At 36.9% G+C, this 25,750-nt stretch overlaps 1 protein-coding gene across 5 annotated transcripts in view; it reads right to left on the bottom strand.

The window, feature by feature from the left end:
• Positions 1-24,830, bottom strand: part of Mapk8 (mitogen-activated protein kinase 8) — a 118,017-nt gene extending 93,187 nt beyond the window's left edge. For 4 of the 5 annotated variants that reach the window (XM_058579992.1, XM_046446705.2, XM_058579991.1 and 1 more), the window contains exon 1: positions 24,668-24,830. The gene's annotated coding sequence lies outside the window, so the exon portion shown is untranslated. The remainder of the gene's footprint in view (positions 1-24,667) is intronic. The other variant, XM_046446707.2, reaches the window with a different exon arrangement.
• Positions 24,831-25,750: the final 920 nt, after the last annotated feature.

Raw genomic sequence — 25,750 nt, 5'->3', positions numbered from 1 at the left:
AGATGGTGAGCATTTTTTCATGTACTTGTTGACTGATTGTATGTCCTCCTCTGAGAAGTGTTTTTTCAGGTCCTTGGCCCATTTGTTGATTGGGTTATTTGTTATCTTAGTGTTTAATTTTTTGAGTTCTTTGTATACTCTGGATATTAGGACTCTATCTGAAGTGTGAGGAGTAAAAATTTGTTCCCAGGATGTAGGCTCCCTATTTACCTCTCTTATTGTTTCTCTTGCTGAGAAAAAACTTTTTAGTTTGAGTAAGTCCCATTTGTTGATTCTTGTTATTAACTCTTATGCTATAGGTGTCCTATTAAGGAATTTGGAGCCCGACCCCACAATATGTAGATCAGAGCCAACTTTTTCTTCTATCAGACGCAGTGTCTCTGATTTGATATCAAGCTCCTTGATCCATTTTGAGTTAACTTTTGTGCATGGCGAGAGAAGGGGATTCAGTTTCATTATGTTGCATATGGATTTCCAGTTTTCCCAGCACCATTTGTTGAAGATGCTATCCTTCCTCCATTGCATCCTTTTAGCCCCTTTATCAAATATAAGACAGTTGTAACTTTGTGGATTAGTCTCTGTGTCCTCTATTCTGTACCATTGGTCCACCCACCTGTTTTGGTACCAGTACGATGCTGTTTTTGTTATTATTGCTCTGTAGTACAGTTTGAAATCTGGTATCGCTATACCGCCTGATTCACACTTCCTGCTTAGAGTTGCTTTTGTTATTCTGGGTCTTTTATTTCTCCATATGAATTTCATGATTGCTTTATCTATTTCTACAAGAAATGCCTTTGGGATTTTGATTGGCATTGCATTAAACCTACAGAACTTTTGGTAATATCGCCATTTTGATGATGTTAGTTCTGCCTATCCATGAGTAGAAAATATTTAAAAACTTTACTGATTTTGTCCCCCCAAGTCATTATATAAACCTTGTCCCTCAAATATCTGACACAGATGGAGTTTCCTAATGACCCTGTGAGTCCTTGGACCACACTATGAAAATGGTGATGTAAAAAATTACAGCAACATTTAGAAGGTCTGCACCTCACTGAACCAGTTATTTTCCAAATGATCAATACATGATGTTTCAAACTGAAACAGTCATAAGACTCACTTAAAATGCAACAACAGATTTTAATATGATAGAGGATGGTAATTTCACTTTATGGCTTCAGATTTCACACTGTAGTTAATTTGTTAAATTTTGTTTTAGTATAAAAGAAAATTTTCAAATTGTGTCCTGAAATAGGAAGTACCCATAAGAACTTCTGCTATATAATGAAGTATAATGGTCATCCTAGGAAAAGCACTTGTAAGCTACTTATTAATGGAATGACACACAAACAAGCTATAGTGATCTGAACTAGGATATTTGGAGGACAGTTTATTGGAAAGTGAGCCTAACACTTCAAGGAAAACATACATCAGTATTCATTGCCAATGATAAAATTCAAACTTTCAAGTGAAAATTAGAATTTTGGCAAATATACATTCATTTCTGTGAGTGATCTAAAGATTTTGCTGATGAAACAGGCTGTGATATTAACAAATTTTTCTTTTTATATTACATAATGCAGCAATTTTTAAGATTTTTGGTGTCAGAACCTCTACACACTTTACAATTTTGAGAAGAACTTTGTTACCAGAGAGCTGTTATTTATGTTGACTGTATCTATCAATATTTACCATATTAGATACTAGAAATGAGCATTTAAATTTTTTAAAAATTGCTTTAAAATAACAACAAGCCTATTACATGTTAACGATCATTTTGATGAAAAAAACTATAGTGAGAAAACGTGTCTGTTTTACATTTTTGCAAATCTCTTTATTGTCTGGCTTAATTTCCGCTCAATTTCAAATGGCTGGACTGTCTTATTTGCTTCTGCATTCTGTCTGTTGCCACATCACAGGTCAGGTCACATGGCCTCTGGAAAACTCTTGAGAATAGACATGAAAAAGACAAGTAACATCTCAGTATTACTATGAAAACAGTTTTGACTTCAATAAATTCCTGAAATCCCTTCCTATTTTTCCTAATGTTAAAGTTAAGAAATGGTGATAAGACTTAGCAGACTAAGCTACAAAATTCATTTCTGCAAATTTCTAATTTTATAAAAATTCTTACTCTGTTAAAGACACCTTTCTTTTAAGCAAAATCTATTTGTTTGACTTGATCCCTAATCAAATCCAAGCAGTTATTACTACTCTACTCCCCAATTAATGTATGCTAATATAATTGTTGGATCCCTTATAAATAACCAAGTATGTACCCATGCATACAAATATAATCTCTCTCACACACAAAATATATGAAAAGAAATACACCAAAATATTACTAGCTAGGTTATAGGTACTTTTGATCTTTTATCTTTACTTTCTTCCCAATATTTATATGTATTTGCCTTTTGTTTTTAAAAAAAATAATTGGAAAAATGCTTTCTGCTGCTTTCTTCCTCTCATTAGCACTAGCTAATATTCTCTGCAAAATCAATGTGCTATGACCTGAGGGAACCAGCAGGCCTTAGTAACTAGGAAAAGGCAAAGAATAAAAACAAAAACAAACCAGGAAATAGAATATACAGTACCCCATGTTAACATACCAAAGAACTGGAATTTAGAACTCTGATCTAAAAAATCTAGGATTATCAATAAAAATATGTTCTTCCTATAAAATAGTTGTTGTTCTACAGTTCTAGCAGTAACTATGTAAACCAATAAACCAGTTAAAACATTTAGCTCTGATTCTCATTTAGTTTTATATCATCACAGAATATAATATTTTAAAATGCATACTCCAAATGGATTTAACATACTTTTTTTTAAAAAAGGGCCTCCCCATCAGGACGGACCCCTGCCCGTACCTGGTTCCCATCAGTCAATGAGGAGCTCCCCTGGCTGCCTCCATCTTGGGACACTACTAATACTTTCACAGCCCCCTCGATGTAGTAGCCTAACCATGGGACACTGGACAGAGTCTGGAGACAGTCACCCACCACAGCACCACACGCCACATCGCTGCATCTCTGATCACATCGCACAACGCCATCATGGCCCACTCTTGCTGCCCCATCTCTGAAAGCTGCTGTTGCCACCTTGGGTTACCTCAGCTGCAGCCATCGTCATCTTTAGTTGAGGCAACTCCCATCTTGGGACACAGACAGAAGCCTAGAAGCAATATCAAGGAAACCATAGTCCCCTAACCACCTCCCCCTCCACAGCCACTAACCCAGCACAGCACTTAGAGCTCTGGAATCCTGGTTCTGATCTGCCCAATACAGAACAGCTCTCCAAAACAGGCACCCAGGCCCAGAGCTAAACACAAATGACCTCCAGAGTGAGGTTTCTAACTGGGAAGTAGAAAATGTGATGTGTGTGTCTGTGTGTGTTTGTGTGTGTGCGCGCGCGAGAAATACAGTTTAGAGACTAAATCAGAGAAATTGTGGGGTCTACAGGCAATCTAAGTAGGCTAAGACCAGGTGCCCACATCACAGGAGTGGTCCCCAAAAGAGATCCTTGGGGTGCAGTCATCCAACAGGAACTGGCAAGTGCTATACCCCACCTCCAGGAGTTCCGCCTCCAAGATCAACCCTCACACACTAATCAGCCTCACCACCCTAAGGGTGGAGATGCCAGCAAACACCAGACAACCCTGCCTTTCAGATGAGAAGGGAAGCAGGGAAGATACTGAACTCCAACAGAAACAATTGTTCAATTTTCCTTCCATATTTTTTTCCCCTCTCCCTTTTCCCACCCTCACATCCCCAACATTTGTGAAACCAAGCACTTTTTTATGCATTAGGCTACTGAGGACTGGGATGCTGAATAGTATATTATAGTTTTGTTGTATATTCTTTTATTTTTTATTGTTATATTTTTTCTTTTATTAATTTTTGTTTCTGTTTGTATGCTTTTTGTACTCTTGCTCTCTATTTTTTGTATCCCCAGAATTTTTTTCTCTTTTCTACTGCTACCAGCCAACTTCTTTTGATTCCTCATACACACTTCCTAAGATCTAATAGCTCTAATCCTCACCTCCTATCTCCTTAACATCTCATCCTATACTACCAGGTTCTCTCTTTGTCCACCATTAGAAACTGTAGACCCTTGAGGAGATCCAAGATGGCACAGTAAAGGAGATCCCTTCCTGGCTGCTCTGTGCATGAATCCTAGAGAGCAGTCAGGCAGTTTCTCCACGGGGGACGGTTTCTCCATGGGGGCTCGCCTTAACGAATTGCAGCTTCTGGGAGTGGACAGGATCCCAAACAGTGGATTTTCGCAGAGTCCACCACCAGAGAGGCAAGCACAGCATAGAAGGCACAGAAAGCAGATTGCTCCTTGCGGGGGTGGGGGGAGGATCTGGACAGCTGCACTGGAGCCTGCTGCAGGCTGAGATTGAGCGCTTCCACTCGGCTCTCTGGCGTTACAGCAGAGACACCAGGTAATTGCCCCTACAAGGCTGCAATCTGTTTCAGCGCAGGGCAACAGACCTAGTTCTGGACACAGCGCAGGGACAAGACCTGATTATTAGAAGACCTTTAATGAAGAACTAATACCAATACTCTTCAATCTATTTCAGAAAATAGAAAAAGAGGGAGTACTTCCAAATTCATTCTGTGAGGCCAATATCACCCTGATTCCAAAACCAGACAAAGACACTTCAAAGAAAAAAAAAACTTCAGACCAATATCTTTAATGAACACAGATGAAAAAATCCTCAATAAAAGGGTGTTAGAAGAATTAAATGAAGGACTCTTTGTAAAATGTGGGCACATAATACATACACACACCCATGAAGCTGAAGCCCAAACACAATGTAATACTTGTAAAGAAGCAGAAATTACAAACATAATCTATAATATTGTACACTCAGTTTTCAAATTTCAAGCAAAGAAGCACTCAGTAAATTAAGCAGATCAGATCAAAAATGACAGAGCAGCCACCTCAAGAAATTTCCACTGGCCTAATTTGGGAAAATGTGTGCTACTGCCTCATCTCCATCACCACCACCACCATATGAAACAAGCAGAAGGAAAAAAAAAATGAGAGAAGAAATTAATGAAATTGAAAACAGGGAAACAGAGAACACAAACAAATGATCTCTAAAAATATATATATATTGATCTCTGAAAATATAAATAAAATAAGCCAGCCTAATCAAGAAATAATAGACATTGAGAAGACACAAATTATTAATGGAAAAATGACAGATGGGTCATTACTGCTGATCCAAAGTACATTTAAAGTATGATAAAGGAATACTATGAACTATTCTATAGCCACAAATTTGAAAACTGAGATGAAATGGACTAATTCTGTGAAAGAAACACTCTACCAAAGTTCTCCCAAAGAGAAATAGGTAATCTAAATAGACCAATATCTATGAAAGAAAACCAATCAATAATCTGGATAGACCTATGTCTATTAAAGAAATTGACTCAACAGGTTATCAATCTTCTAAAACAGCACCAGACCCAAAGAGTTTCTTGGTGAAATCAATCAAATATTTAAGGGGAAAAATGGTATCAGTTCTCCACAAGCTTATCCAAAACAACTACAAACACTTCCTAATTCATTTTAAGAGGTAGCATTACCCTAATATCAAAACTGCATAAAAATATGACAAGGAAGGAAAATTACAGACCAACACTTCCCCTGAACACAGATTTTAAAATCTCGACAAAATATTTGCATATCAAGTTCAACAATGTATAAAAGAATTATTCAACATAACCAGGTGGGATATATTCCAAGTGTGTAGGGCTGATTCTAAAAATGATTTGATACGGCCTACCATATGAACAGGCTGAAGAAAAATCATGATAACATCAATGGATGCAGAAAAAATCTGACAAAATCTAAAACTCATTCTTGATAAAAACTCTCAATTCAATAATACACATCTAAAAACCAATCAATTAACCCCCAAACTCTACAGTTAACATGATACTTAACAGTGAAAACCTGTATAATCTCCCTCTAGGATAAAGAATAAGGCAAAGATATCTTATCACCACTCTAATCCAATATCATGCTGGAAGTTCTAAATGTTTAACAGTCTTTTGTAGTCTCTTATTTCTCTCTTTTTTTTCTGTGTGTGTGTGTGGGGGGGGGGGTGCTGGGGATTGAACCCAGGGCCTTGTGTTGGCAAGGCAAGCACTGTACCAACTAAGCTATATCCCCAGCCCTCATCTATCTTCTCTTGAGAAATAAGAGACAATCTGAAGTATTCTATTTCAGATGGTCTTTATCAGTAGAGTTTTGGTTGATATGTTAAACTTTTAAAAGATAGGAACTAGGAACTGTTTCTTGAACTGATTACCTTTATTTCATCTCACTATCTTGCTAATGTTCCTGCAGTATCAGACTGGGAGGCAAGAAATAAAACTTTTTTGTTTACAATGACATGACTATGTGTGAATTCCTAAAGAATCCTTAAAAAACAAAATCACAAAAACCCTCCTACTAATTGATAAAGCTACTTCATTAATTGTCGAAGTCTGGCTGGGCACAAATCATGGAGCCACCACAAAGCCTTGTAGGTTCAAACAGCAACTCTTTATTCCCCAACTCTCACCGGCACTGCACACACACTACACGGGAACACAACACCTTCTACCGGGCTCCCGTGCCCAATCTCCCCAACCCTGAGAACTACAGGGGAACTCCAATCTGCGCCAGAGGCAGATTCCTGAGGCAGATTCCGGGAGCCACCCTATTCCCAGAGCAGGGTCCATATACAACTCAATCAATCCAGCATCACAGTAATTATATACAGCTTAACTCAAAGCATTATCTCAATGGTTCACCTTTCAACCATTCCCTCTGGCAATATGCCAGGCATCATTCTGACTTGGCTATGGCTCTCAACAATTAATTGATAAAGCTACTGTTGAGTTAACACTTCTGATACTGCTATACATTTAATCTGGAGCTGAACAATTAAGTAAATGGAAGGCTTATGGTCAGAGGCAGGTTCTTCCCTGTTGGAAAAAGTTTATTAGTCAATAAAGGGAGTTTGCCAGCATATATATAGTACTGAGTAAGAGTTGAAGACAGTTAAGAATTTGTGATGCTCAAATCAACATAATAGATGGTTGCATCTATTACAGAAATATTTATATAATTCTAAATATAATTTTGTGTATATCTATACATCTGCATTTACACAGAAGGACAGGTATTTCAGACACACACACACACACACCTCCATTATTTTTTAAAATTTTTTTGTTGTAGATGAACAAGATAACTTTATTTTATTTATTTATTGTTATGTGGTGCTGAGGATCAAACCCAGTGACTCATGTGTGCTAGGCAAGTGTTCTGCCACTGAGCTACAATCCCAGCCCACATCTCTATTTCTTTCATTTTTCTCAGCTCTGGTTGCTGAGAGTGACTAAAAGGAAGAACACTTCAGTAGCAAGGAGCACACCTAGCACCCAGGTCTTGGTTTCTAATACCATTCTCCAGTGAAAAGAAACAGGACTCTCTGGAGAAAAGAATAATTCTAGGACTGGGATAGAAAATACATACAATGAGCTGAGAGCATCTTGTAGTGACAAAAAATAAGGAAGTGCTCAAAAATAAACAAAAAACACCCACCCTGAGTTACGTGTATCAAAAGCATACAGGAGCCAACTAAAGAGCTCCCAAGTAGCCAAATCAAATAAAGCAACAAAATAAAGAAGCACTGAATTACAACTCAAAATACAAAATAAATATCCACACATTCATACTGACATAAATGAACAGATTACACTGGAGAAAAGAAAAATCTCCCATACTGAAGAATTTAAAATAATTTATATTTAGAATATAAATTATAGATTTTTTAAGTGTAAGCAATGCAGCCACTTCCTCCAAATACAACAATACAAAAAGAAGAAAACAAGTAACTCTAAAGTAGAAAAATGTGACAAACATTTTCTGAACCAAGGGAAGAAGGTCAACATCAACAGTCATAAATTATATTAATAGTATGTGGTCTTGATACAATGTAATGAAATGATACTTTATCTCTGTGATCTTCCTTCCAAAAACTTGTAACCCCAAGCTAAAAATGAGAAAACTGTCAGACAAATTTCAATAAAGGGACATCCTACAAAATACCTAAACAGTGCTCCATGAAACTGTCAAGATCATCAAAAAGAAGGAATGTCTAAGAAACACAGCTAAGAAATCCTAAGGAGACAGGATAACTATTGTGATAGCTAAGTATGATATCTTGGATGGAATATTGTAACAGAAAAAGGACCTTAGATAAAGACCAGAAAACTGAAAAAGAAAGGAAGCTGAAAACATGGTGAGCTTCAATTAATAATAATGTATCACCAATGTTTGCTAATTTGAGATATTGAAAACAGGAGAACCTGAGTGGGAGATAAAAGTGAACTCTAATATGATCTCAATTTCTCTATAAATATGTAATTCCTAAAACCAAAACCTGTTTAAAAAGAAAAAAAAAGGAATAGTGATTGAAATGATTATAAAACAATAAAAAAAAAAAACCCTCTGTGATACTGAGAAAGTTATTTGGCTATTATTAGAGGTGACTATTAACCAATTCTCAGAATAAAGGGTTGGTATATTGAAGGGCAATAAACAAGTAAGCATTTATCTAATCTTGTTAGGAAGCACTAGCTGACAAAGGAAAATATTTAAACAAAAACAAAAACAAAAAACAAGGAAGGTTGACTAATAGATGCAGAAAAACCCAGTTAGATAAAGCACTATTTTGCAATCCCAAATGAAATAACTGATTCAGACACAGTTAAACAACAAATGCTAAAAATATCAGGTAAAAGGCTGCTGGGAAATGGAACATTCAGAGGCAACCAAAATTTCACCTCACTGACCTATAGCTAATTGCAAAGCACAGGAGTGGGGGCAACCCATCTTTATATTGAATAGATATGAGGAATATTACTTAACCAAATGATCACAAGACAACCTGATATGTGTTAATATAACGTACATAAGAGCACCAAAACTAAAAATCCTAAACATAATCCAGCTTTTAAACCCCACCTATTTTTAGGAAACACATTGCCTAAAGGTACAATTTAAAAATCATAAGAAAATAATCAGACAAATCTAAAATGTGGGAACATTCTTAAGACAATTGGCTGGTCTCTTCAAGAAGCCAATGTCATGAGGGGAAGAGGAGAGGTGTGAACAACTAATTGCATTGTTAATAGTGACTAAAGCAACAATAATCAAATGCAATGTATAAAATTTGAATGAATCATAGTTGGAGAAAAACAGTTACAATTTGACCTTCTGCAAGGAAAAAGGAGGAACAGGAAGGCAGAATAGAACCCTCCTGTGATAGTATCTCTCCCCCACCTCCTAAGAATATCAATATACACTATCCACAAGTGAAAATACCTTCACAAAAAGCAAAGAAACCAGGTGAAATATCACCATTCCAATTTGTAGCATAAACTGACCTATTGGAGGAACAATTGAAAAATCTTGAATGTAGACTATACTGTATTTTTAAAAATTCCTCCTTAAGTACGACATATGTAGGAAAATGGATTTATTTTTAGTAGATACTAGCAAACTGCAGCATTTATAGGTCAAGTGCTACCAAAAAAAATAAAAAATAAAATTATCTGCTATACAAGTGCTCACTGTAGTGTTATTTCAATTTGTACATACGTATGAACATTCTTAATAAATTGGGAGTATCACAGAAAATAAAGTCATGTAAAAACATGGTGTGATGATCAAGTATAACAGCAGATTCTATGGACAGGTGTAACACAGAAACAGATTAATCTTAAATCAGTCTCCTATAATACATATACTGCAGGAACATTAGCAAGATAGTGAGATGAAATAAAGGTAATCAGTTCAAGAAACAATTCCTATCTTCTAAAAGTTTAACACATCAACCAAAACTCTACTGATAAAGACCATCTGAAATAGAATACTTCAGACTGTCTCTTATTTCTCAAGAGAAGATAGAAGAGGGCTGGGGATATAGCTCAGTTGGTTCAGTGCTTGCCTTGCAAACACAAGGCCTTGGGTTCAATCCCCAACACACACACACACACACACACACACACAGAAAAAAAAAAAGAAAAAAAATAAGAGGGTACAAAAGAAAGACTATTTTTCCTCTTCAAATATAATGGTTGAGTGTGATAGAAAATTGGTAATTTTGAAATTTAAGAAATATGAGAATGGGTTGAAAAATCAAGGACATGAATTAACTCATAAAGACCGTAAATCCATTTACATACACGTAAGATGACAGTAATAGTACATCAAATCAAAACTAATAACATTTTATGTATCTAATGGGATTCTATAGAATTAAATTCTCTCTAGTCCCTTACAGTACTAGTTTAGCTGTATTGCAGAGATACACTGCTATACAGCACAACCATTAGTCCAGCTCCAAAGCTGACTCTCCCATTTAATAACTCAAGAAGTTATTCTGGGGTTTCTCTGTGGAAGAATTTTTAAAATTTTGCTCAACATGACTTCTCAATACCCCCTTTACAATACTTAGGATTCTATTGCCTTTTAACTGTAATGATGGCATGCCAACAAATGTGTCAGCTCCTTTTTATTTGTGATGGCGAGATCTCACTAATAGACATGAAAATGTTAGCCTACATTTATTTCTTCTGAACTTTGCAAAAATATCTAGATAATTTTTTCTGCCATTTTTCCTCCCTTTTCTATTCTTAATCGTATTTTCCTTGTTTCTAATAATTGCTATAATGTGTAAAAAGCAGTATAAAAACATCTTACCTGGAGGAAAAATTAAAACCACATACACTAGAATTTTAAATAGGTAATCTTATGACATAAATCTTCTTCATCAGGTTAACAAATTACTTTCCTTATGATGGTGAAATGGGTAATTCAGATCAACTTTCTTCCTGAAGCATCTAGAAAAACTGGATACCACCTTCCCAAACCCCCAGGAAACACTAGGAAAACCAAACTAAAAAATCTATTTGAAAGAATAGTGCTAACAAAGTAGTAAAAAAAAAAAAAAAAAAAAAAAAAAAATGTATGGAGACCAAAATATGAGAAAGTAAGGAAATCTTCAGGGGTAATCCTGACATCTGGGACCATTCCTCCCACCCCAACTCCCCATGGGCATCTGGCATAAAAGGTAGTGGATAAGATGAATCTAAACTTTCAGCAGATTCTTTAAGGCCAGAACATGTTAAATATTACAGTTAAGAATCCAACAAAGTGTAGGGGTGGGGAAATGGGCTGGTAATACTTCTGGCTTTATGTTGGGACTCCAAAGGGTTATAGCCTAGAAATAAAGAAGACATAAAATATACTAGCCTTTCCATACTCCAAGGCCTAGTTTGAAACATCTTAGTCTGAGTGGATTAATATTATCCAGTATCACTAGTTCTATTAGCTAGTTTCTGCCCAGTATAAACAAAAATTCTCTTTGGAAGGAGACAGCATCATTCTAAAACCTTAAATTATCTAATTTTTCTCATGCAATGTCTTAACAAAAAATATCCAAGTAATGAGTTAGGGACATAAGTGACACAAAAACCTACAGAAAAAACCCAGACAATGCAGATAATAAAGTTATCCAACAAACAAGCTTAATATATTCAAAGAAAGTTTTTATTTTAAATTGAGAATCTTGAGAGAATGGTCTCCTACAAAACTCTAACTTCAAAATTTCAAATCTTATTTCATTCAATAATCCTTACATTAATCTCATTGATTCTTTAGAAATTCTCATAGCTACTCCAAACCTTCCTTACTGCCCTTAAGTCCAAACCCACCCTAAAAGAATATTTTACCTATTAAAATAAGAAAAATCAGTCATCCACAGCAGTGTCCTCTAATCTGATTTCTCTGTTTGTTCCCTAAAGGGATCATATCCCATTAAGTTGTTAAGAGAGTAAAATATTTTAGGAAGCCACATTTCAAATCAGAAGTTTTCAAATATTTTACACCATGACCCATTACATATACACCTTTGAGTTATCTGTCTATAAGTACACTCACACATATGAGCTGCAATAATCAAGACTGTGGCTTGCATAAAGACATAATCAAGAGTCCAGAAATAAACACATTTTTCCCCACAAGAATGACAAGACAACTGAGTAAGAGTAGTATTTTCAATAATTAGTGCCAGGATAACTGCATGTACACATGCAAAAGACTGAAATGGACATCTTCCTCATACACACACACACACACACACACACAAACACAAACTCAAAATGGACCACAGACTTAACTGTAAGAGCAAAAACTATAAAACTCTTAGAAGAAAACAGGAGTTGTCATGACCATGAGTTAGATAATGTACCAAAAGCATAATCAACAAAGATTAGATAAAATAACTAGATCAAAATAGATAAATTCAATTTGGTTAAAAACTTTTATGCTGTAACACTGCCATTGAAAAATTAAACAGACAACCCCTAAAATAGAGAAAACACAAATCATACATCTGATAAGGGACTTTAATGTTTAATATACTAAGAATTCTTATAACATAATAGAAAAAGAACCCAATTTTTTTAGGTGGGAAAAGGATCTGAATAAATATTTTTCTCAAGAAGATATTCAAATGGCCAAAAAAAAAAAAAAAATGAGAAGATAATCAACATCATTAACTATCAAGGAAATGCAAATTAATATCACTCAAGATAGACAATAACAAGCTTAAGTAGGCTGGGAGCAATTAGAACCTCTGTACCCTGGGAGAAAAAGAAAATGGTATAACCACTGTGAAAACAGCTTGGTAGTTCCTCAAAAGAAACTAAAATATACAACACACAAAAACTTGTGCACCAATGCTCATCACAGCATATAATTTTTTGGCTAATTATAGATAGCCAAAAAGTCAAAACACCACAAATGTCCATCAACTGAAGAGTGGATAAACAAAACATGGTTTATCTGTACAACAGAATATTTTTAGACCATAAAAAGAAATGAAATGGAACCCAGTGGTGCCACCTGTAATCCCAGTGGCTCAGGAGGCTAAGGCAGGAGGGATCCTTAAGTTCAAAGCCAGTCTCAGCAACTTAGTGAGGCCCTGTCTCCAAAAAAAAAAAAAAAAAAAATGCTATGCTATATGATTAATGAATCTTGAAAGCATTATGCCAAGTGAAATAAACCAGTCACAAAAGACTACATACTATTACATAAATCCACTTGTATAACATATCCAGAATAGGCAAATCTAAAGAGAAGTACATAAGTGGATACTTTCAGGGGGTGGTCAGAATAAGGGAGGAATGAAGTGTGATTGCTAACTTGAGTATGAAGTTTCTTTCTGAAGTGAAAAACATATTCACAAATTAGACTGTGATGATGACTACATGAATACAGTACTTTAAAAAAAACTCTCTATACTTCAAATAGGTGAACTGTAATAATATGTGAATTATACCATAGTCTGGTATTTTCTATTTCGTTTAAAAGTATAACACAAGTTGTGATCTCCTAAATTCATTCTACAACACACCGAGTCATGACTAGCAATTTGAAAACCATTGCCACTGAATCCTATAATACTAGAATGATACCTACAATCTCCTAATCCATCATACCTCACATCCCTGCTAACCTCAGTTATCAGGAAAGGTCCAACTCTCCCTGGTCATTTATTAATCCCTGAATTCCCCACCTCCACATTGCTGGGTACATCCTTCATTTTACCCAATTCCTTATCCCCCTTAACTCCTTTATTTGGCCTTCTGGAATTCCTAATTTGTAACAAGCAAATTTAACTAGTATGTGAATTATATCACAGTCTGGTATTTTCTATTTCATTTAAAAGTATAACACAAGTTATAAACTTATCTTTCCTTATTACCATCCATGCCTCCCTTAAATTCTCCCTCCATTCATAGAGGACTTTAGCAACTAGTTCACAGTACATATCCTCACTCCCTTCACCACTTGCTAACTTAACCATTCACATAGACTGACCCTTCTTATACCCTACCCTCAACCCTTTTTGTGCTAGGGACCAAACCCAGGGCCTTGCATGGGCTAGAAAAGAGCACTCTACCACTGAGTTACATCCCAGCTCCCCTGTCTTCAATTCGCTGGTCTCATGACATCAACAGATGTGTCCCTTAATTCCACTTCAGCAGCCCACACCCAAGTTCATCTGGGCATTAGCAATGACAGTAATTGTTATCCTTATGAAATCTCTTCCAAGCATCATCATTTCTAACCACGGCACTCAATCCTTCAGGTTCACTTAACTCTCTAAACCCCTCAATAATTTAAATTTTCTAATACCTCAATGCTATCACTTCCATAGGACATGGCCTCACTTTATCTCATGATTTTTTTTTAGCACTATTCACAGTAGATTTCATGATTCATCATCACTCTTCTAAGTACTCTAAAAAGTTTTCCCTTGACCCCATTCCTTCTCTTTACTGCCCCAGTATGATAGTTTCTTTTTGTGTGTCAACTAGGCTAGGTTATAGTACTCAATCATTAAATGAAACACAAATCTAGGTATTGTGATTTTTGTCGTTGTGGTAATATTTACAATCAGTTGATTTTTAAGTATAGAAGATTATGACTCGAAATGTGGGCAGGTTTCATTCAATCAGCTGAAAAACTGTTAAAAGTGAAAACAGGTGTCCTTGAAGAAAATGAAATTCCTTCACAAGACTACAATATTTGCTCCTAACTAAAAAGTTTCTTGCCTGCTTTACAGATTTCAGATTTGTCAATCCTATACCAGCAAATTCCTTGCAATCTCAGCTGGTTTATCCGTCTGTCCATCTATCTATATGTCCTGCTGGTTTAGACTGATAAACTTGGCAAAACCTCACTTTAATGCTGGGGAACAATATCACAAGATCAGAATGACAGATACCACTTTAAATTCAAGATTTCAAACCTCAAAAGAACAATCAATACTTCTTGTCAACTGCTTCAAACTCTGAACACTCTCATCCCTCTCTGTCCATGTGAGTCTTCTGCTTCACTGACAGAACATAAACCACTAGAGATGAAAACTATGACTATAAACCCTCATCTTCCAAACACCAAACTTCCTTGGAAGAGTTCACATTGTCTCCTTTCCCTCCTGCATTCCCTCCTTTTAATAAAAAATCTCTCTTCTCTAACAAGGACCACACTCTCTACCTATGCTCTGCATTCCCTATCCTACACAATTTCATTCTTACTTTCTCACTTTCCAGACCCCACATTTTCCTTTACCTACCAACCCACTGTTTTGTTCTATTTGTTTTATCTTGAAAAAGCTATCTACATCCACTGTCAGCTTTGTTCTTTTCTCACTTTTCAAAACAAGTTTTCATTCATTGTTTTTTTTATATATAAACAAACAAACTTCAATTTGGCCCCTTTCTTCCCATTTTAATAAAACTGTTCCATCAAGTTTACCAACAACTTCCCACATAATCTCTCTGAGCATGTATCCTAGACTATAAAATGGAAATATAATGGTGCCTAGGGTCATTATGGGATGTTTAAACAACATATGTAAAGCACCACAACAGTACCTGAAATATGATTAGCACCGATTAAGTATTAGTTATTATATCGTTTGGATATTTGATATTTTTGCTTTCCTTGGGTTCTACTTTTTTGTTTATAGCTTACTCAACAATGTGTGGGTCCTTGAGTAGCAAACTGCTTCAGCTTTTTTTTGGGGGGGGGGGGCAGGGAGAGGTGGAAAGATACAGAAAATAAACCATATCCTCTCCATTAAACAATAAATCTCTATGATTCATTCAAGTATCTTCAATCAACTATCATAAAACTTCAAAAATATAAGCTACCTCAAACCAAAGAACCAAATCATACTCCCTCCACTACTTCACCCTCCTCCATATTTTTCTATTTGCTGATTTTCATCAAGATCATTTTATAAGCACAACAATCTTTCTATCTGCATTAATTCACTCCTCATTTGGAATGCTCTGAACTTCTAACCTCACTGTATGTACTGTAACAGCAGATTAAGCTGTATTTCTGGAAACCATCTCTCGGTGCTATGCATATAAAAAGCAGTCAATAAATACTACTAGGTATTTAGAACTTATTATTAGTAGCTAATATGCTATTTGGAACTGAAAAATAGACTCAAATGAAAAGGTTAAGTTTACTGTAACATCATAAGCGTCTATAAAAAAAAAATTCTTCTATTAAAAAAATCCTAATGGCAATTGAAGTCATGTAATTCAAATCAATCATAGCTGGGGAGAGGACAACTTGAAAGGATATGTGAAAACTCTTGTTGGTGATGGAAATGTTCTATATCTTGAAATACAATTTATACAAGTGTACACATACATTGGCAATCTTTTATTGTGCTCTACACATATAATGTTTGTGCATCTTACTATATGCAAATTTTACCACAATAAAATGAAAAATTCAATGATCTCTACAGAAATAGCAGAGAATTGGCAAAGAAAGGGTCCAGACTAGAGGGTCTGATTCTAAAAATGTATATAAAATAAACAAAATACAAACCAGAAAAACAAAAGTCTGAAAAAGAACTGAAAGAGAATTCACCCTACCAGAAAGTACAATATAAACTACGATAATTAAAGCAGGATGGCTTGGTTCCTAAATGGGCAGGTAGGTCAAAAAAATAGAAATGGTCCCAAACACACAGGGAAATTCAGTAATGATCAAGCATTTCAAATCAGTAAGACAAAGATGGGTTACTAAATAATGTTGACACAACTGGGTGATCATCTGGCGAAAAAAATCAAGGTTGAACCCATGTATAATATCTTATCCTATAAAGGCAAACAGCACTTGAGAAACAATATTTCAAAAAAATAGCATGGAGCTGTTTTTAGTATTAAAAATAAGTCCGAAAAGTCTAAGAAAATGAGCAAGAAAGCAAGAGAAAAATAAGCAAGATTAAGGACAGTTAACAAGACAGAAAATACAAACATCTCTTTAAAGATGTTTAATCTCAGTTATAATGACAACAATTAAAGAAGCAGGCTTTCCTTACTAGGTGCTGGTGGAATGGAAGCTGAACAACCTCTAAGGGCTACAAGTTGGAAATACACATCAAAATTGTAAATGCACACACACTCTGACCTGGCAACCCACCTCTGGAGATGTAACCTATACGTTTCTATACATGTGTGAAATGATATATATGCAAGGAGACTGATTAAATAACCTAAGTGTACACTTAAGTGAACATAAAAAAGAAGCTAGTCAATTCAATGGTACACATGTATAATGATGTTTAGAACTAAATGTTTATGTTCCCCTAAAGGTGCATGTTGAAGCCACTTGAAGGAGAGACTTTCAGGAAGTAATAAGATTTAGATGAGGTCATGAGAGTGGGGCTCCCATGATGAGATTAGTGTCCTTATAAGAAGAGGAGTTCTTCCTGGGGTTCTCCCTGGCTATGTGAGAATACAGGGAAGAAGGCAGATAACTGCCCTTATTGGACAGGGCTCTCTGTTCTTAAACTGTGAGAAATGCATTTCTGTTGCTTGAGCCACCCTGTCCACGGTGTTCTGTTATACAGCTCAAACAGATTAAGACAAATGGAATATCATAAAACTGTTTGCACAAAGTATGCAACAACTTAGATAAAGGAGTCAGTAGAGAGTAATGGGCCAGTGCGCGCATGCGCGCACATCACAGTACCTCATCAGCAAGACGAAAATCCAGGAATAAAAATAAAAAAATAAGTCTTAAATAAGTTTAGTACAAACATATTTGGCAGTGAAACCAGACAAGAATCGGCAAAAGGCTTTATAATTTTTATTCATCCCACTTATTATGTTATTTATGCTTTCAATACAGATTTGTTAATATGTTTGATTACAGGATGCCACCAACTCCTATCAGAGATTTTGGATAATATGGTGGATTCACTACATCATTTTTCCATAATTCCAAAGAGAAACTGGTACAGCGAGAGGAATGAGAAGCTGTGCTCCTTTTGTGTACAATATGTCAAAACACATTCTACTGTAAAATTAATTAATTTAAAAAAAAAAGAGAGCCAAAGAGAAACTAATTCTAAAAGACATCTAGACGAGGATTTTGCACAAGGGACTATACACTTGTCTGTATTTACTTGCGCAAACAAAAACCATCTTTGGAAGGATTCATCGGAAATTTATCACCATTTCCAGAGGGAGAAACTAGGCGGCTGCACAGAATGAAAAAAGAGACTCTCTACTATATATCTTTTTAAATCTTGGGAATTTTGAATCAAAGTGAATGCAGTAGACAGTCAAAAGTTTAAATGAACTTTTAAATTCTCAGCAGAATCAGAGAAAACCAGACATTTCAATTTTTGTTTGTTTTGACTGCAAAGTGACTCCTTCTCAAGTCACAGCTTTCATTCATCTCACTGTTGGTTGACCCAAATGGTACCTGGGAGTCAGAGTTAAACTCTGTGGTGAAACCAGAGAATGGTGAGTTTCTATTCCATTAACAGCTTTTACCAAATAGCAACTTCCCCCAAGTTTTGAAGCCTCCAGCTAAGCAAAGAAAGTGTGGCTGTTTTTCCATTCTAATATCCTCAAAAATAGGTGGGTGACAGGCTACATATAGTTTCTTAGCAGCAGAAAGCAGTGAAACCCATACTTCTCATACTGGGGAAAGACTTAAATGCTCCCAGAACAGATCTCGCTTTAAGTTTTCAGAGGCTCGATTTAAAAGTTTGAGGACTACAGTTAGTATCCTAGTAGCACATTCTCTACTACATGCTGTTCATACTTTTACTTGTTTTAATACCCTGTTGTATTCCAAAATGAACTTGAGGCCATTATACACTTTGCCTCTTCTTATGATTTGGTCTTTGACTCATCTATACCACAATCTCAACCACAACCAGAAATTAGAGAAGACATCTTGCTTTCTGTAATTCATCAAGTATTTTTAAGGGCAGGCAAGAAATGCTAAAGTTTGGAAGTTCCCCAGTGGCAAAAGAAATTCTTAACAAAATAACTAACATTTGCTTTGTGTTAGAACATAATGAATGCATTTATAATCTTTTCTCCTATCAAATTATACTCATATCCCTAAAGGTAGAGATTGATTTCAACATCAGTGTAGAAGCCAGGTTCCCACATTACTTACTACCTGGAGTGGCACAGAGTGATTTCTCAATAAACAATGCCTGTTTAAAATCGGTGTCATTTCATAGTTGGTGTCCTCAAGAAGAAACAAGAAATGTTATGTTCCATTACCACACACAAAAAGAGACTCTGGAAAGTGCTTAATGAACTGCTGTAGCTACCAAATTTATGACAAGTCTGAAATCTTCAGAGTCAAAGATCCCAATAACATTAAAATTTAAAATGCATGACAGCATTCAACTTTCTTCAGATATATTACATGATAAAGCTATCCCAGGTCCTGGATTCCCAGTCCTTTAAATATCTGTCAAAATAAACCTAGGAACACTTAGGTAATTCTCTGCTATGGGAAGGCTAGGAAATAATGAAACAACATTGTATCAGAGAATGTGGCAAGTACTTTCCAACTTTATTTGTTTTTGGAACAGTTTCAAATTTTAAGACAGAAAGGATTAGTGTATACAAGTAATCTTAATTCAGATTTGATGAGATAATCAAATTTTAATCCCCCCCATACAGAGGGAAGCAACTGGTATGTTCAGAAGAATTTGTGCATCAAAATGATTTTTAATTTACTTGTCATTGTGCAATTGTTCAAAGTTAAAAATAATAAGTGAAAACAAAAACTAAACTTTCTTGAATGCTTATATTACCAATCAGGCACTTTACATTCAGTACCTGATTTAAATCTCACAGTCCTATGAGTTTATGTACTATTATTGTTCTCATTTGACAGATAATAAAGAAGGCCCAAATGTTACATAATCTTAACTTGCTTATATCACATAAAGTGAAGTCTGGGCTGGTTTTAACTTTCTATAAAACCTGCATATTCTAAATAAATCTGATATACTACTAATGGGGTTGTAGGACATAGAAATATCTGCTGTATTTGTGACATAACCCACCACCTTGAAAAAGAATGTCAGCTAATGTTTTCCAAAAGGCCTACAAAAACACACACACACTCTCACACACACATATTCATTTTCTTTCTCTCTCTCTCTCTCTCTCTCTCTAAATCAGTTTCAATGGAATTTGGCCTGCCCAGAGATTTGAAGTAGACTTCTGTTTGGGAAAAGACCTCTCATACATCTTTTAAAAAAATATAAGTTCACTGTTTAGATACACCTTAAGTTCCATCCTCAATCATAAGCTTCTTGGGGCTAATGAAATCTTCATTTTCCCAACTTCCACAAAGTTTCTGAGAACATCAAGTCTTGTCAAAAGGCATTATGCTGCAGGATAAATAAAACCTACCATTAAAAAATGTAATTTAAGGTGAAGCTTTCTATTTTATAAATCTGTATATTAAAGAAGGAAATTAATAATTTTCCCTGCTTCTGAAATTTCAAGGGTAATTTTGATTGCTGTTTTGTGTTTTGCAGTGCTAAGAACCCAGGATGTCATATATGCTAGTTAGGCATTCCACCACTTAGTAATATTCCTGTTCCCTTATTTGCTATTTTTTACTGGAGCTCCTGAAGAACACCCAAGAAGGTCCCTTTCTATAAATTTTCTGAAGAACGACCTATCTGGGGAACAATCCGTCTATAAAAAAGTTTTGACAGTTTGTTTACAGTACTAAAACCAAAAAGGTTAAACAACTTGCCCAGTGTTCCAGAGCTTGTTCATGGTAAAATCCAAGAGTAAACCTAGGTCTGACTACTGGAATGCTTTAGTTCCAACTACAGAATGACAAGATGACTCTTAACCTGGAGTGCTCTACCAGAGAGCTACAGTCCTTTTTATTATTATTATGATTTATTTTGCAATAGGCTAAATTGACAAGGATAGCCTTGAACTTGCCATCCCATCCTCCTGCCTCAGCCTTCCAAATAGTTGGTATTACAGATGTGCATCTGGCATGCTAAAACCACTCTCATTTCAATATTCCTTTTAGGTAATAAATTTTCTTTAATCAAAACAAAATTTCTGAAATCAAAGATAACTTGTATTTGAGTAAGAATGCAACGCTTCTAAATGTTCAGGTAAAGAGTCCATGACTAAGACAATATGCATCACAGATCACTGAAATAATCAAATGATTCATATCTAAAGCTACATGTTATAATGACTTCCTTGAGCTACATGAATCAGAAAGGCTACTACCATACCATTGACCTGACCTCTAGAGAATTGGCATCTTCACGTTAGACATTGTTTTATTCTTCTACACGAACTTAAAGCATCTCAACCATGTAGATGACTCAAATATGTCAAAACTCAATCCACTGGTAAAGCAAATCAACAACAAGCAGGTCCAACAACCTCATAATCATCACCAGTATATTTTGTGACTCGTTATTGAATAGTGAATTAATTTTTTTCACTAAGCATCAGTATCCTCAGAGTCATTTCCATAATATCAGGCATGGAGCAAATAGTTAAGATTCTAACATTATACATTTTGGTACAATTTATTCTTATGCTAATTTCCTTTCCAAGTGGCATTTCCCTCAGGATCTAAAGGGGTCTGAAGGATATAGTTCCCTATTTGCCAGGATACTTAAAGAGAGACCTTTTCAAATTCATTAAAAGAACTCTGTTCATATGTTTATGAACAGGATCAGTACTCTATCTTCCTTTCAAACATAATTTAGACTGAAATGTGGAGTAAGCCCTAATGGGTATGGGATTTCTTCTTGGGTTGATGAAAACGTTTTGTAATTGGTGATGATCAATACACAACTGTGTAAATACAATAAAAACCACTGAAATTTTCACTCCGAAATGGTGAATTTTACGGTATGAGAAATAAATCTCAATAATTCTGTTATTTTTTAAAAAACAGCATTCAGAAAACAATAGTTTGCATAACCAGTGAGCTACTGCCTAAGGATTTTTTATCAGTAACACTTACTGAAATCTAACATAACCAGTAAATCAATGAAAGTATGGTGTCTCAAGATTTCCAGCCCATACTTCAAAAATAAAATTATCATTTTCTTATTTCTTCATTTCCACTTTACATCAAATAAGTTCATCTTGAATACATTAACATCCAAAACAAATGCTGAAACATATTAAGCAGAGGTGGAAATGCACTATAACTTGAATAAACTGATATTATTTTGAGTTTCAGGTCATATGCTTTGCCAATAATATAAGTTAAAACTTAATTTCTAATAAGTATTTCTGAAATGTTATTAGAATAAAGCAATAAGTGTTTCTAAAATATTAGAAATTAAATGCTTCTAATAAAACATAAAATTCTTCTATTCTAATTTTCTAGTTAAAAATCACCCAAAAAACTTTCCAGTAATATTATTTCCAATAATATTCGCAAAGGGATTAACGCAATCATTTAGATTCCTAAGCCAATACCTCTATGTGTACGTTGAGTATCATTTATCTATAAATGCTTGGGACCAGAAGTGCTTCAGATTTGGGCGGGTATTTGGGATTTTCCGATTAGGACACTCAACTGTAACTGTATGTATACACATCCCAACGTACCTTACTTTATTAATCATATTAATAATATTCAGTTGGGTGAACACACCTGTAATCCCAGGTACTCAGAAAGCTGAGAAAGGAATCACAAGTTCAAGGCCAGGTTTGGGATCTTAGCAAGACCCTGTCTCAAAACAAAATGAAAAATAAAAAAGACCAGGGAAATAGCTCAGTGACAGAGTACCTCTGAGTTCAATCCCCAATACTACAAAACAAACTATTTAGGCAAGATTTTATTTTAGGAGGGCTGGGGATGTGGCTCAACCGGTAGCGCGCTCACCTGGCATGCATGCGGCCCGGGTTTGATCCTGAGCACCACATACAAACAAAGATGTTGTGTCCGCCAAGAACTAAAAAATAAATATTAAAAATTTTAAATAAAAAAAAATAATCTTGAATAAAGGTCTTTCTTACCATTTAAAAAAAAAAAAAGATTTTATTTTAGGATAGCGAACAGCCTTGAAGGGATAGGAAAAAATAAAAGACACTGAAGTGATTCAAACCTCTATTGTCCTAAGAGATAACGTATGGTATTAACTGATTATTTAGCCATCAGTTGACAGTTTGTATGAAACTTCCACAACTTTTTAAAGGCTTGATTTTAAATATTATCAATTATAAAGAGCTTTTCACAAACATCCAACTCTCTTTGAGCACTTTTATATCCCTGGCTAGGTGGTGGAGAAAGAGACATAAGACAAACCTGCCCTCAAGGAAGACCCACTTTGATTGCTAGCTTTTGTCTGGCACTCACTAAAAATAAACATATTCACTTATAGTACCCAATTTCCTAGGTTTAACGTTAGTCACAATAGGGAATGTGAGGCAACCATTATAAATGTCTGGAAAACAATAAAATTAAAAAATAAAAGCTGTTGTACGTTTTGGCCAAACATAACTATGCTTACAAACATAAAATTACACTTGAAATTCCACATACACTGCTAAAAATAAATAAAACCAGTAAAATGACCCAAAGTATAACCGTCCCTTCCTTAACATACATCCCTTATAAAACTGTCTCATTTAAAGGTGTATATCTATTATATTTCATTCAAAGTATTCTCTTCTATTCGAGGATATTTCCCTTTACCTTCGGACCGCTCCATCTGGATACCGTACTGAACAGTTGCTGAATGAATGAATGAAATAAACAGATGTTCTAATTGTCACGGAGATATTTGCTGGATACTTATCTCAAAACACAAAGGGCTGACAGACTAAAATTCTACTGGTAAGATCACTGAATTTCAGTGGTAAAAATAGTAACCAATGGACTTTGTCTGATACCACGTAGTCAACATGTAATTAAATTCACGATAAAGATCCGATGGGAACTTTGGGAAATGAAAATGCAAAGTATGTGTCACAGTACTTTAAAATGGATTTGGTTCGGCCATCTCTGGATAGAAAACTCAAGTTCCAAGACAAAGAGATGATAGGGTGGGGTGAAAAAGTCAAAAGGTCAACACCAAGTGACCCTCAAGATAAATGCGCGCAGACCGCTGAAGCTCACTCAGGGCGAGCCTGATAACACACCTCCCGCCCCAGCCACCGGCCGGGTTCTCTTGCAGACCAGTACTGGAGCCCACCCAAACCTTTTTCAGCATTGCTGCATGCATTCGCCCAGGACGTTAGCACAAAGAAACCACCGAGAAACAAAACATGGTCCCGTGGGTGCCGGGCGGGAATGGGGGCCCGGAGACCCGAGCGCTCTCCCGGTTCCCCGCCCCCCGAGGAAGCAGCCAGGGCGCGGCGGGCCGCGAAGGCGCCTCTGTCCCGACCTTCGCCGAAGTATTTCAGAACTTGCCATCCACCTCCCCCGCTCCATTTTCTCCTCCAGACGTGGAATTGGGACCTGAGCGAGGAGGGCGCGCGAGGACCGACGGGCGGAGCTCTGGGCGGCAGGCCGGGCGGGCGGCCCGGGTCCCGCGGGCCCACGCCCCCTCTGCTGGCTCCAGCCTCCCGGGCAGCTATTGTTCCCGCGCCGCCCCCGCCCGCCGCGCACTCGAGCCCCCACTCCCGGGAGGGGGTCACGACTGAGAAGGCGGCGGCGGCACAATAACATAAACACCAGGGGGCCGCCGGGCACCCGGCCCTGCGGAACCCGCCGCACTTACCCCGCAGCGCAGCAAAACGCAATAGTAAAGACCTCAGAGAGGACGGACACTGTCCGGGCGTTCGCCGCGGCCGTTACCCAGCGCTGCTCGCGGCTCCGCTCTCCGGGCCGCGTCGTCCGGCCTTGGCCGCTCCGCTGAGTAACAGGGACGCGAGCCGTCACTGCGCACGCCCGCCCACGTCATCGCGCAGAGCCCCACCCCCGCGCCTCTGAGCGGCCCGGGGGGCGGGGCAGCCCCTGGGCCCGGATTGCGGGGGCGGGGCCCGCAGCTAGTGGGCGTGGCTACACTAGCGGACCAGAAGGAGTTGGCGGAGTTCGCTTGGAGCCTGAGCTGCTGGGAGAGCCTGCTCTGGAGGCTGGTTAGGGGCGGGCAGGGAGCGGGAGGGGCGGGCCCGGAGCTGGCACGTGGCGGCGTGTGCCCCAGACAACGCATCTGGCTCCGGGCGGTCTGCTAGTCACAGCCTAAGCCTCCAGGGCGCCTGGCAGCAGGGTTTGAGGGTGAGGTGACTTAGGCCAAACCCGCCCGGTGAGCAGACACACCTGTCTGGGCACACACCTGAGACAGGAAGAGTTTGTTACCTTGAACGATAATATGTTCCATTATGAGGACACCTGTCCCGGGGTTCAGCCATCTACCAGTAAATAAAATGTGCTGGACATCGTCCTAGAAAAAGCCACCTCCTGATTTTCCGTAATCCACCTCTTCCAAGATTCTTGGTATTACCTGATTTACCTCTGAGACCGCAGAATGTGAGCAGATGTTAAGTTCTAGAAGTGATAAGTTGGCAAACCCCTAAATATCCAACAATGGGTAAAAAGGCATTTAAATTACTATCATCCCAGCAATATAATACATTTTAGTACTTTAAACGCCATGTTCAAGGAGTTCTTACCAAGGGAAACTGTTCACGGTATATCATTAAGAGAAAGAAGTGAGTATATATAGATTGCTCCCACTTATGAACTACACACACACACAGACAAACACACACACAGTATATACATAGAAAAGACTGGAAAGAAATATGCCAAATTATTTTAACAGTGGTTCATCTTTGAAGAAGGGCTATTTGTTTCACTCTTT

This window comes from Marmota monax, unplaced genomic scaffold, assembly GCF_021218885.2.
Source record: "Marmota monax isolate L192 unplaced genomic scaffold, Marmota_monax_Labrador192_F-V1.1 WCK01_AAM20220418_F8-fsc00207, whole genome shotgun sequence".
NCBI lineage: Eukaryota > Metazoa > Chordata > Mammalia > Rodentia > Sciuridae > Marmota > Marmota monax.
Note: the sequence above shows the minus strand (reverse complement) of the source record. Positions and strands in the feature narration are given on the sequence as shown.